This window comes from Giraffa tippelskirchi, chromosome 11 (assembly GCF_054371585.1).
Source record: "Giraffa tippelskirchi isolate mGirTip1 chromosome 11, T2T-mGirTip1v1.2.pri, whole genome shotgun sequence".
NCBI lineage: Eukaryota > Metazoa > Chordata > Mammalia > Artiodactyla > Giraffidae > Giraffa > Giraffa tippelskirchi.
Window position 1 is genome coordinate 2,199,390 of NC_137285.1, and position 11,965 is coordinate 2,211,354.

General features: G+C 54.7%; 1 long non-coding RNA gene and 1 pseudogene across 1 annotated transcript; one reads left to right on the forward strand and one right to left on the reverse strand.

The window, feature by feature from the left end:
• Positions 1 to 561: 561 nt before the first annotated feature.
• On the reverse strand, positions 562 to 7,647 carry LOC145526343 (uncharacterized; annotated as a pseudogene).
• Positions 7,648 to 7,665: 18 nt separating this feature from the next.
• Positions 7,666 to 9,326, forward strand: LOC145526517 (uncharacterized). The gene is made up of 2 exons (XR_014068943.1): positions 7,666 to 7,986; positions 8,267 to 9,326. It is a non-coding gene; the product is annotated as an uncharacterized LOC145526517 (long non-coding RNA).
• Positions 9,327 to 11,965: the final 2,639 nt, after the last annotated feature.

The window sequence follows — 11,965 nt, forward strand, 5'->3', positions numbered from 1 at the left end:
GTTTGCAGAGGATATTTCTGCCCCCAGAGCCCCAACTCTGAGAGGACAGCAGGTTTTTGTCTCACTTCTCCCCTGGCCTGGAGCACTGTGGGACTTAAGACTGAAATCAGCAGAGGCACAGTAATAATCAGCCTCGTCCTCAGCCTGGAGTGAAGTGATGGTCAGGGTGCCTGTGTTCCCAGACCTGGAGCCAGAAAATCGGTTGGGGACCCCCAAGGGTTGTTTGTTACTATCATAGATCAGGGTTTTGGGGGCCGATCCTGGAAGCTGTTGGTACCAGCTCACACCCAATATCCCAATGTTGGTGCTGCTTCTGGTGCAGGAGATGGTGACTCTCTGGCCCAGGGACCCGGACACGGAGGACGGCTGAGTCAGCACAGCCTGGGCCCAGGATCCTGGAAGGCAGAGAGACAGAGATGATGACTCTGGGGTCCAGACACGAGAGCGGGGAGCAGGGCCTGTGAGTCTTCCCAAGCCCCTTCCCCTGTCCCCCCGTCCAGTCACCTGTGCAGAGAGCGACCAGGGTGAGGAGCAGAGGGGACCAGGCCATGGTGGACACGGTCAGGGCGTCCTGCCTTCTGTGGCCCCACAGCTGAGCAGAGCGTCCCCACCCCGCTCCTTCCCCTCTTCATACTCTGAGAGGGGGAGGGTCCTTTCATGCAAATGACCCCCCTCTCAGCCCTCTGATCCCTCCCGGGGCCCTTAGTGAGGTCCCTGTGTCTGAGGGCCCTTAGTGAGGTCCCTGTGTCTGAGGGTGGTGAAGGGCGGGCAGGTGCGGGGCTGTATGGGGCCCGGGAGTGGGAGGTCACAGCTGGGAGCTCTGAGCAGAGGCCACCAGGCATTGCCAGGGTGTTGGTCCTAGCTCCCATCCCCCTAAAAACGCTCAGGAGTGGCCCCCGAGCGCCCCCTGGTGTCCAAGACCAGACATACAGCCTGTGGCCCGGTGACCAGGGCCCCTCAGGAGAGCTCCTGCCCTGCTCTTTGCACTGTTCCTTCCCTTGTGCCAGGCCAGGCGCTGTTTCTCTGTCCCCTGTGACCTCAGGGCTGTCTGTGGTCTCCCCTCAGAGCTTCAGGCCGAGTGTGTCCACGGCGTTCTTGGCTGCTCAGGGTCAGGAGTGAGGGGGCGTCTGGGGCACACGTTCCTCTCACATCAGGATCAGGTCAGGGCAGTGCTGGCCCCGGGGAGGCCTGTCCCTTTCTGGGCAGGATAGCGGGTCCCTCCTCTGTGGGTTCCCTCCCTGGTGGCCAGAGCCCTGCTCCAACTGGGTGTCCCCTCAGCCGTGAGGAGGAGGGGACTCTTCTCTGTGGCGGGATGGAGGGTGTGGACGAGGCCTGGGCTGTGACCCTGGATTCCTAAACGCCTGGATCTTTACTGTGTGTGAAGCCTCCCATACACTGAACCCCAACCTTGTGTCCTGTCTTATGAAGGAACCCCTCTGGGTATCTCCCCTGCAGGCACAGGGCACAGGCTGCAGGGAGCAGGGCTGGTAATACTCAGGGCAGCTTTTACTGAGACTCTGAAAGGCTCTGAGCAGTGTTTGTTCCCAGGGACCCTGTTACATGGTGGCTTAGGACCAACCATCCCAATTAGTATGTTCTAGAAGATAAAGGTCGCAAAGAGTCAGACATGCAAAGAGCAACTGAACTGAACAAGTAAAAACTAAGTTTTACAAAGATATTTGTATTTTAAAATTTTTGGAGTCTGAGTGAAGCAGAACAGTAATCAGCGTATTCTGCCACTTGTATCATCTCCACTGGGGGAAGTTTATCTCTGATTAGGAAGATGTGTGTCAAAACATGGCAATCTGAGCAATCAGACCCATGGGTGAGTGTCACATCTGAGATGAGGGAAAGTCAGATCTGTTGTTCTCTAGCATTTCAGACGGAGAAGGCAATGGCACCCCACTCCAGTACTCTTGCCTGGAAAATCCCATGGATGGAGGAGCCTGGTAGGCTGCAGTCCATGGGGTCGCTAAGAGTCGGACACGACTGAGCGACTTCACTTTCACGCACTGGAGAAGGAAATGGCAACCCACTCCAGTGTTCTTGCCTGGAGAATCTCAGGGATGGCGGAGCCTGGTGGGCTGCCGTCTATGGGGTCGCACAGAGTCGGACACGACTGAAGCGACTTAGCAGCAGCAGCATTGAGATTAGCTGTTCTGGTACATTAGCTGTTTAATAAAATTCGTACGGTTATTCTCTTTTCTCAACATGTGTTTGCAAGAATCAACTCAAACAAAATGTTTGATATTAAACAAAATGTTCATACTAAACCCTTTTCCTATTATTCCAATGCATGGATGATGGTGTAGGGAAAACTAGGAAAATGGGTGAAGAGAGGAACTGGTAAATGACAGAACCGTCAGCATGAGGCCCGGGCCCCTTGAGGGAGGGTTGGAAGGCGACAGGAAGCATGGGTGTCCCACGCCCTGTGCCCAGATGCCAGGAGCGCAAGGCAGAGCCAAGGCCTCCAAACCCACATCCCGTCACTCTCCCCTAAAGGACAGTCTTGGTTCAGGAGTGAGGACACGAAGGGAGGAGTCCAGGTCGTGGGGGAGGGCCCCTAGGACCCTGCTTTTGAGATGAAGTTGTTGACATGGAGAAAGTTCCTCCCCTGGGTCTCTTATCCTCTGTCCAAGTATCACTGTAGGTCAAGTTTACTGATATTTTTGTTGTGTAATTTCCCATCCATCCTAGCCTGGACCTCAGGAGTGGAAGTAAGAGGCAAGAATGTTGGTCACAGCTGAGAGCTCTCATATCCCCTGGGGTCCAGGTACAGGAAAGTCACTCTCCAGTGAGCACCCTGCTTCCCACATGGACAAGAGCCAGTGGAGGAGGTTCCCAGGCTGCCTGGTCAGGAGCCTGGAGCCCTGGGTGACGCTGAGAGGTGGTCACAGGAAAGGCAGGAGCAGCCGCCTGGGCCTCGGCTCAGCCCAGTGACGGCTAAGGAGCCTGAACGCCAGACTTGAGGCCAGGGAACTGAGCAGGGACCCCCTGCGTCCACTACTAGCATCAGAGAGGAGAGCTGTTGGGACCAGGACACGCACTGGATGCTCTGATGTGTCCAGAATCAGACAGAAGTGTACTGTGTTTCTCTGGTCCTGACCTGACCGATCATGGACTCTGACCCCCAGGGCACCTGCCCCTGGCACTGGGGATTTCTGCTCAAGTTGAGAAAATCAGACAATCCTTTGCTGCAAAGGAAAGCTGGAGAAGGGGTGAATTAAGAAAGATGTGAACAGATTTTTCTGGACCGAGTTCGCTGCTGTGACTCTGATCCCAGGCTTAGGCCAAACAGAAAAATAAAGCAGCTGCGTTTGCAGAGGATGTTTCTGCCCCCAGAGCCCCAACTCTGAGAGGACAGCAGGTTTTTGTCTCACTTCTCCCCTGGCCTGGAGCACTGTGGGACTATTAAGAATGAAATCAGCAGAGGCACAGTAATAATCAGCCTCGTCCTCAGCCTGGAGTGAAGTGATGGTCAGGGTGCCTGTGTTCCCAGACCTGGAGCCAGAAAATCAGTCGGGGACCCCCGAGGGTCGTTTGTTACTATCATAGATCAGGGTTTTGGGGGCTGATCCTGGGAGCTGTTGGTACCAGCTCACACCCAATATCCCAATGTTGGTGCTGCTTCCAGAGCAGGTGATGGAGACACTCTGGCCCAGGGACCCGGACCCGGAGGACGGCTGAGTCAGCACAGCCTGGGCCCAGGATCCTGGAAGGGAGAGAGACAGAGATGGTGAATCTGGGGTCCAGACACGAGAGCGGGGAGCAGGGCCCGTGTGTCTTCCCAAGCCCCTTCCCCTGTCCGCCCATCCAGTCACCTGTGCAGAGAGCGACCAGATAACTTACTTATCTTTGTAAGTTTATTTTCTTATTAAGAAAATATTAAATAAATGACACAGGTGAATCTTTTGAAAATTTTTATTAGTAAGTACAAATTTTTACACAGATACTTGAATTATTAATTTTGGGGGGTCTAAGTGAAGCAGACGGAGAAGGCAATGGCACCCCACTCCAGTACTCTTGCCTGGAAAATCCCATGGACAGAGGAGCCTGGTAGGCTGCAGTCCATGGGGTCGCACAGAGTCGGACACGACTGAAGCGACTTAGCAGCAAGTGAAGCAGAGCAGGAACCAGCCTCTTTCTGCCATTTACAGCATCTCCACTGCGGGATTTTTACCTCTGATTAGGAAGATGAGTCAAACCTGGCAGTCTGAGCTATCAGAGCCATGGGTGAGTCTCAGCTCTGAGATGAGGGGCAGTGCATGACAGGTCAGGTCTGTTGTTCTCAGGAAGTGCAGCAGTGACCACAGGCGGTTACCCAGAGCGAGAGCAGGGCAGCAGCGACGGCCGCGGCGGGGAGGGCACAGTGTCGCTGCTGGTCTGAAGCACCTGGTAAACACCAGTCTGATGGTGAACGGTAGCACAGTTATAATCAGCCTCATCCTCAGGCTGCAGCCCAGAGATGAGCAGGAGCCCTGCGCTGGCCGAGGCATCCTTGGATCCAGAGAAGTGTCCGGGGACCCCGGAGGCCTGGGGCTTACTGCAGTCTGACTTGAACATCAAGAGGTACGAGGAGGGCTCCCTGGCTTCTGCTGGAACTAGGACATTTGCTAGCCACCAACACTGACCCACTGTTCAGGGTGCAGGTGAGTCTGGAAGATGCTCCCACAGATGCCGAGAGGGAGGCCAGCTGAGTCAGCACAGGCTGGGAGAGGGAACCTGCAGACATAGACACAGCGGGGAGATGGGGCAGGAGCTGCAGGAAAACCATCGAAAAAGCCAGGATATCATATCTTCCTGGGCTTCCCTGGTGGCTCAGCTGGCAAACAACCTACCTGCAACACGGGAGACTGGGTTTGATCCCTGGGTTGGGAAGATCCTCTGGAGAAGGGAAAGACTACCCACTCGAGCATTCTGGCCTGGAGGATTCCATGGACTGTAGGGTCCATGGTTTCACAAAGAGTCGGACACAACTGAGCGACTTTCCCTTTCACATCATACTTTCCTAGGAAGGTACTACTTTGGTCTCGTAGAAAATATAAGTAAAGAGACTTTTTTTTTCAGGAAAACACGGAAATTTTATCATTGAATTGCTCCATAAAAGACATAATATATGCTTATTTACTGGAAATATCTAACAAGCAAAATACCTAGGAAACCCCAGCAACTACTTTGTCTCCATAGACTTGCTTGGTATTTTTTTTTTATAAAACATTGTAAAAGATGTAAAATTTCCTAGTTCTTTGAGAAAGCAGCTTAAGTGGTGGACATTCACCTGAAAATAAAACACATAAGTGGGAAGATTATAAATCACTCTGGTTAAATAGGTATACAAATACTCCAAAGAAAAAGTTAACAAAGTAATTCCATTATCAGATCAAGTGTTAATGTTTCTGTGTACATTTGTTTCATAGGAAGACATTGAAAAAATAAATTGAACACCAATAATAGCAAAAACCACATTAACACAGGAACAAGAAACCCATTTGTAATATCCTGAGACACACTCATCACACACACAGGAGCCACTTCTACTTGGAGATACATTCTGACTCGTCACATCTTCTCTCTGACCCAGACTTGGCAAAGACTCGACATGGATGAGAAGGAGGGATCAGAATCTGAACTGGCTGCTTAGGCTCCCAGGACCAGAACCTCCCAGGGGACAGACCTCAGAGGGAACAGGGACCCCCCATCAGGGACGACAGTTTGCCCAGTCCTCGATCCCTGAGTGGCCTCCCTGTTTTCTGTCCTGGCACCCGCTCTGGGACTCTGCAGGGCGGGTGGAAGGATCCCCTCCTGGCCACGGGTGCTTCCTCTGGTCCCTGGGGTGTCCCAGCCTCCAGGCAGAGGGCTTGACCTAGAGAACGTGCTGGAAGCATAGAAGCTGGTCACTTGGGTCATCTGTTAATACACGGGAGACACACATCATAGCAGACAGGGATGGAGGGTTTCTTTCGTACACATTCATCCATGGGTAAACAATTCTGTTAAAACGACAAAAATCCTTGAAGAGCAGACTCATGAATCCCCTATACTCTCACCCAATATCGACCCTCTTCAGTGTGATTTCCCTATTTCAATCTTCCACTCCTCTTAGCCCTCATCTTACTTCATCACTGAAAGACAGTAAAGATCTCAACATCCCCACTTTCCCTGGGACACTCTTTAGTACATACACGTGTTTCATATCTCATGGGCACCCAGGCAATCGATTCCAGCTACTGTCACATGGCTTCATCTGATTTTCATTTCCCCAGTGGTGACCTAAGGGAATGTTGTGTGCTTAGCGGCTTCCGGCGTTTGTGACTCTTTGCAGCCTCATGGACTACAGCCCACTAGGTTCCTCTGTCCGTGCAATTCTCCAGGCAAGAATACTGCACTGGGTTGCCATGCCCTGCTCCAGGGGCTATTCCCTACCCAGAGATCGAACACAGGTCTCTGACATCTCCTGCGTTGGTAGGCAAGTTCTTTGCCACTAGTGCCACCTGGGAAGCTCCAAGTGAATGTTGTACAGATTGACAACGGGAAGGATAAGGGGATCCTGTATTGCAGCTTTGAAGTTCACGACATCATATGTGTCGCTGTAACTTGGTCTAGATTGGCTTACATTTTACAAACCTGGGGAACATTTGCTGTGGACCAAGACCAGGAAGGTTGTGCAGAGACAGACCTTCCTCCCAGATAGGTGCTGAGTTATGAAAATGCTTGGTGAGGTGGAGACTCTCAAGGCAGGTCAGGAGGCACCCTCTAAACTGTGGGTCTGGTGATGGGAGGGGCGTGGGGAGGGCTGTCACTGGGATTTTTGTGTCACTTCTCTGCCCGTGTCACTGTGGGTTACACAAAGCTCTCCCACACCATGGTCTGCCCCACGTATAGAGTCAGCCTCGTCCTCCTCCTGGACGTTCTGGAAGGTCAGGTAGCACTCCAGGCCAGAGCCTGAGCCTGAGCCTGAGAAGTGGTCAGATATCCCATCGCCCTTGGATCCAGCAATGCCACTGGTGCCCATCGCATCAGGAAACGGGGACCCCTCCCTGGGACCTGCTGGTGCCCGTCCACAGAGTAGCTGCTGTAGGCATGGCTCAGGGTGAGGTGAGCTTGGCCGAGGCTCCCAGGGAGGCAGATGCAGAGGGCGGCTGCGTCAGCACAGGCTGGGAGAGGGACCCTGAAATCACAGGCACCCTTTATGTCCTGAGGAAGGACAGGGAGGTACGCTTCCTGCATGTGGTCGGGGATGGTAATGGATGGGGAGTCAAGGTGCTCAGGGCTGTCCTGACCCGTGCAGTGAAGGAGGGGGGTCAGGAGGGTCGGGGAGGTCAGGCCACGGTTTAGCCACCCCAGAGCTCTGCTGAGGCTGCTACTGCTGGTCTCTTAAACCCCCAGCCCCAGGAGAAGGGACCCTCATGCAAATGTGTCCCGTCCTCTGAACAAGCAAACCCCTTCTGGGGCCCTGTGTGTCCCCCGGGGTTCAGTGTCATATCGGGGAGGGGGGCCTGAGCTGGGTGTGTCCTGAGGTTCCCCAGGGACACGGAGAGGACCCGCTGCTGGGCCCAGTGACCACCGAGGAGAGACCCAGGACAGGGTCTGGTTTCCCAGCTAAGATCCCCGGGGTCCTCTCCTGCGCTCACTGTGCATAAAATCCATCCCCCTGCAGCTGAGGACAGAGGCCCCCAGCCGTGAATCACGCCCTGGCCCTCAGGACCCGGGGTTTCTCTCCCCACGTGGTTCCTCCCTGCATGGACACACAGGACCGAGTGTGAGCATTTGCCAGGGTGACTCCGCCCCTGGAGGGGTTCACTGGACCCCCTGGGAAATAAAGGAACCTGGGGAGGAGGGTGGAAGGGATGAGCTGGGGTCCCTCCTGAGAGTCTGCGAGCTGAGGCTTCTGGAGAAGGAAGATGTCAGAGAGGTTCCAGGCGAGGAGGAGAGAGTGAGTGTCCCGTTCAGGGAGATCTGGGAACGTGTCCGCGACCTTCTGACAAGGTGAACCTGATCATGCCCGGGGCGGTCCCGGGGTGGAGGCTGTAGGAAGAACGGAGCCCAGGACCGGGGAGGGCAGCCACGAATCGGAGCGGGACGGGGAGGGAAGGGAGGCCCTTAGGAAAGAGCTGAGGAGGAGCAGGAGGAGGCCGAGGGGCGCTGAGGGGCGCGTGGGGCTGGGATCTGGGCGCTCCTCCCTCCTCTGCGCCTGGGGAAGAGGGTGGGGCCTGGTTTCCCCCGGAGCCCCAAGCCTCCGATTCTCACTCACGGGCCCCCTTGGCAGCCTCGCTCCCAGGAGGAGCGCGTGGGGTCAGGCCTCTGAGTCTGTCCCCGGAGAGGAAGCACCTGCTGTCACGTCTGTCGGGCCACTGAGCCTGGGGACTCGCCCAGTCGGGGGACCATCTGGCGCGTCCAGGCTCTGCCGGCTCTGAGCGCGTGCACAGCGCCCCTGGTGACGGGCTCGGGGAATGACCACGGCGGGGAAACAGCGAGGAAGGCGGGGCGGCTGCCCTTTCTCAGGACATCAGACGCTCCATCCGTGAACAGACGAATGGGCCGCTGCGAGGCGGACACGACTGAGCGACTTCGCTTTCGCGTTCACTTTCCCGCACTGGAGAAGGAAATGGCAACCCACTCCAGCGTTCTGGCCTGGACAATCCTAGCGACGGGGGCGCCTGGTGGGCTGCCGTCCATGGGGTCGCACGGAGTCGGACACCACTGAGCGACTTAGCAGCAGCAGCAGCAGCACATGTCTCTGAGTACAGTCCGCGCCCCCAACCCTGCAGCAGGCCACCACCGACCCGCGCCTTCGCTGCAGACTCCGGACACCCACAGGCAAGTCTGGGGCCGTCTCCTGGGGTCACTGCTCCTGTCTCCTGGGTCCTGCTGCACAAGGCTCTGTTGTGCCCTCCAAGAGGCTATTGGCCAGTGCTGTGTAAGTTCTGGCAGCTCTGTGCTGGGGTTAATGCCACCTCCTCCAAGAGGACTTATGCCACAGCCACACCCGGAGCCCCTGTCCCTGCGGCAGAGCACTGCCGGCCCGTGCCTCCGCAGGAGACGCTCAGAGTTCCGGCTCAGTCTCTGAGGGGCCCTTGAGTCCTGGGGCGCACAAGGTTTGTTTGAGCCCCCTGAGCGTCTCTGGCGGGAATGGGGTTTGATTCCAAATGCAAATTCGTGGGAGGGGGGTTCTGGAAGGGGAACACCTGTACACCCATGGCGGATCCATCTCGATGTACGGGAAAACCAATACAATAGCGTAAAGAAAAAAAATAAATTAAAAAAAAAAGAAAACAAAGATTTGAGTTGACCACAAGCTAATAGAAACCAAAATAAAATAAAATAAATGCAAATTCGCTCCTCCTACCATCTTGCTGGGGCTTCTCCTTTGCCGTTGGATGCGGGGTATCTCCTCACAGCCACACCAGTGCCTCCTGTCTTACTGAGGTTTCTCTGACCTTGGATGTGGGGTATCTATTTACAGCTGTTCCAGCGAAGTACAGGCACTGCTCCTGATCTTGGACGTGGGGTATCTCCTCTCAGCCACTTGTCGCTCCAGCGCCGGGCAGCGGCCGCTCACCATGGCTATATATTTCTGTATTAAATGCTTGATATAAAAGATTATGACTGTAAATGATAATCAATTATTGTCAGTTTCCTCCGTCATTCCTGATTGAGAAACGCTTATGACCTGTTACTGGATCTTCATCGGACATGGTTGACATTCATTTGTTAGACTCCATAGATTTAATGAGGGTGGGTTTATAAGGTCTGTGTCGAAAATACTGACATTTGTCCAATATCATCTCAAACAAGGACCCAGGGAGGGAAACGTGGGAGAGGTCATGAGGGAAAAGAGGAGGAAATGAGCAAGTGAGGGGTCTGAGAGCCGCGTCCTAAGGGGGATGGTCTCCCCACCTGGAGAGGAGGGCTCCTAGGGTGCGGTGTCCAGAGAGAGGGAGGCACCGAGCTTTGCTAAGGGTCAGGGTTCAGGGCAGAGCACAAAGCCTGGAGCAGGAGAGGGACGTGCAGGGGGAGGGAGCGGCCCCCTGGGGCTCCAGGGCACCGATGCTGGACTTCTGCTTCCTCGGCATCCTGCCCGGTACCTGTGAGACCCTGTGTATCTGGGCACATGGAGATTCTGCTTGTGTTTGGGGAGCTGAGAGAAAAGGAGTCAATTTCATGGACCCCATAAGATGGACCAGGATGAGGGTATGAGCCTGCCTGGATTTATTAGCACAAGTGACAGCAGAGACCAAACCAGCACGGGTGACATCACAGTCAGCGTCAGGGCAGCGATGGGTCTGACTCAGGAGTAGAGGGCACACTTTCATCAGACATCCCCATCACACGGGAATTCCTTGTGGCTGTGGTGAGTGATGAGCTGTGTGACCTGATGACCAGCCTCCTCAGCAGGAAGGGGTCCAAAGTGATCAAGAAGGGCGTGTGGACCAACCAGCAACCAGAGAACAGGATGATACCCTGAGTGTCCCTCACCTCTGTCCTGGGTCACAAAGGCAGGGACATTGCCTGGAATCTCTTGTCATCAGTGCCATGGTGATCCCCATGTCCCCGCTGCTCCCTCTGCAGGAGATTGTGCCTTCGGATCTGGGCTCATCAGGGGCATCACAGGCAGAGGGACACAAGCTCATCTTGGGGAGCCCCTGGTCCTGACGGTCCACAGACCACCCCAACCCTGAAGTAGGAAATGCTCCGATGGGGTGGAGAGGAGAGGAGGGGAGGGAAGGATACAGCCGGCACCTGTGGGCTCACGAGAACCACTCCCGGGATTCCCTGCATCCTGTGATGTATCACCGGTACCCATCACTCCTCATGGTCTCTGCTCTGACCCTTCGGGAGCAGAGTTCATGCCCTGAGGGACGATCTGCCTGCTGGGACGGTGCAGGGACTCTGCTGAAGGCACGTCTGGGAAAGCCTCATGCTCCTGATCTCAAGTGAGGCAGCTCAGCTCCAGGCTCTCTTGATCGCACGGATGACCAGGCAGCACTTCACTGGTATCAGAAACTGTTTACATTTTCTGAGACTTCAGCAAAACTGACTGTACAGTTGGGAGTAGACATATTGTGAACCAGAACATACCTCAGGAATAAATTGATTCGGGGAAATTTATTTAAACTTTGACAGTTCCCAGTGAACATGCTCCCGACAGGCTGAGTTTCTCTCCCAGGATCCCATCGCCTGTGTCACTGTGGGAAGCCCTGTTGTACCAGACGGCACGGTCACACTCAGCCTCGTCCTCAGGCTGCAGCCCAGGGACAAGCAGGAGCCCTGCGTTGGCCGAGGCGTCTCTGGATCCAGAAAACCCGCGGGGACCCCGGAGCCTGGTGCTTCCCGGAGTCTAAGTGGTAGGACAGGGGGCCTGAGGAGGCCTCGCCGGCTTCTGCCGGTTCCAGTAAACGGCACAGCGGCCAACACGATGTCAGTGTTCAGGGTGCAGGGAGCCACAGCGTCACTGTGGTCTGTGAGGGGACGGGGATCTCCCCACACACAGGCCGTGAGACCAATGCTGGTCTCAACAGTCCAGGGCAACAGGGCTGCGGTGTGGATACCCACACCAGCACCAGCTCTAGGGGCTTAGCAATCCTGTGCTGAGAGAGAGCAACTATAAACAGGGGTGGAATTAATATACCTGCAACCTTACAGAAGGAAGTCCACACTACAGCCATTAAATCGAGACTCTCCCAAAATATCATTTGAAAATAATAGAAAAACACACTACTCAAGATCAGAAATTAAAATCATAGTGTTTGAACAAGTTGGTTTGAACATTGTGGAATTTTCCAGATTTCTTCTCCACTCAATGGTCTTACATGGACTAGAAGGACTGGGAAGATCAGCTGAGGGCGTTCAGGGTGAAAACGTGCTGTAAGTTGTGAAGTACGACCACAACATCCTTGTTCCCACCGTGGGAAATGAAATACAATTTTATGTCCATTTCTGAGCTGCTGCTGCAGTGGCTGCTTTG